The sequence below is a fragment of the Halichoerus grypus genome, chromosome 3 (genome assembly GCF_964656455.1).
Source record: "Halichoerus grypus chromosome 3, mHalGry1.hap1.1, whole genome shotgun sequence".
Classification (NCBI taxonomy): Eukaryota; Metazoa; Chordata; class Mammalia; order Carnivora; family Phocidae; genus Halichoerus; species Halichoerus grypus.
The window spans coordinates 30071855-30073841 of record NC_135714.1 but is presented as its reverse complement, the minus strand read 5'-3'; the positions used below and the strand labels follow the sequence as shown (position 1 = coordinate 30073841).

General features: G+C 34.2%; 1 pseudogene; it reads right to left on the bottom strand.

The window, feature by feature from the left end:
- Positions 1-231: 231 nt before the first annotated feature.
- LOC118542025 (U4 spliceosomal RNA) lies at positions 232-407 on the bottom strand (annotated as a pseudogene).
- Positions 408-1987: the final 1580 nt, after the last annotated feature.

The following is a 1987-nucleotide window of genomic DNA, read 5'->3' as shown; positions in this document are numbered from 1 at the left end:
AGCCCATTTAATTCATGAAACAACCCGACTGTGTTGTGGTATTCATAATTACTACTCCTGTTCCAGAGATAAGGAATCCAGGTTACTGAGATATTAAAGTAACTCTCCCAGTTTCTGAAAACCTTCAGTCTACTGCTTGAAAGGCAAAGGCTGAAGGATGTCAAGTTCCCACAATAGGGAAAACTAGATATTTTGAAGTGTCTCTGACATATATAGATACTAGATAAAAGAATTTTTAAAAATCTTTTTAAATGCAATTCTGGACTTCTAGGAATTTAGGGAAACCTTAACCAGTGAAAAGAAACTTTTCTGATCAGCAATGGAGTATATGAGAATAAGTTTTCAATTAGCAATAATCGCGCCTCGGATAAACCTCATTGGCTACGATACTGCCACTGCGCAAAGCTGGAGTATATGAGAATAAGGAGTAAACTATAATTCTTCTAACAGTTGACTTCTTAAGAGAAACAATGGGAAAAGAAGATAAAGAAATCATTATTGTCAAAGTGCTAGGGAGGTGCAAGACAAGGTGGTGATAGGGAGTGTTGATCTAGAATTGTGTGCCTACAACAATTACTTTTAAGAGGTAGAGTGAAAAACTGTTTCAGATACACAAAAGCTAAATTTGCTACCAACAGGCTGTCACTAAAGTAGCTTCTAAAGAATGTACTTTTACTTTTAAAAGGATGTACTTTTAAAAAAGGAAAATGATCCCAAAGTAGATGTTTAGGTTTCAAGACAGAAGGATGAGCACAGAAACTGGTAAGCAGAAAATACATCTACACAAACTTCATCTGTATGGGAAAAAAATCTATTTTTAAAAAGTCAAAGATACTCTGTAACTCCATCCAATCGTTGCAAATGGCAAGATTTCATTCTTTTTTATGGCTAATATTCCATGACACACACACACACACACACACACACACACACACACACACACACCACTTCTTTATCCATTCATCAGTCTATGAACACTTCAGCTGTTTCCATAATTTGGCTATTGTTGATAATGCTGCCATAAACATCAGGGTGCATGTATTCCTTTTAACTAGTATTTTTGTATTCTTTGGGTAAATACCTACTAGTGCAATTGCTGGATCATAAGGTAGTTCTATTTTTAACTTTTTGAGGAACCTCCATACTGTTTTCCAGGGTGGCTGCACCAGTTTGCATTCTCACCAATAGTGCAAGAGAATTACCCTTTTCTGCATCCTCACCAACACCTGTTGTTTTTTGTGTTGTTGATTTTAGCCATTCTGACAGGTGTGGGATGCTATCTTATTGTGGACAAATACCATATCATTTCACTCATATGGAATTGAAGAAACTAAACAAATGAGCAAAGGGGGAAAAAATAGAGAGGCAAACCAAGAAACACTCTTAACTATAGAGAACAAACTGATGGTCACCATAGAGGAGGGGGGATGGGTTAAATAGGTGATGGGGATTAAGGAGGACAGTTGTGATGAGCACCGGGTGTTGTATGTAAGTGTTGAATCACTAAATTGTACACCTGAAACTAATATTATACTATATGTTAACTGGAATTTAAATATAATTTTTTTTAAAAATGAAAAAAAAGTCAAAGAGAAGAAAAGCTAAAAAGAGGCCAAATAGCATAAAGTAAGACTGTAGACATGAGTTAAAAATACAATAGTAATGAAAAAATAAATGTAAATATGCTCTATTTAGCAGCCAACAGATCAGTATTATAATGTTACATGGAAAATGGTCCAATTATATTCTATTTACAAGAAATATACTGAAGCTATGAGGACATGAGAGTTTGAAAATATCAGAAGAAAATCTGTATTAGCTATGTTAGTATAAAAGGGTCTTTAAAGGACACATTATTTTAGAAACAAAGTCCTATTTAATAATAGATCAATCAATAAGAAAATTATGTAAATTTAAATTTGTATGTTCATACCAAAATAGCCTTAAAATATAGAAAGTTGGGGTGTCTGGGTGACTCAGTTGGCTA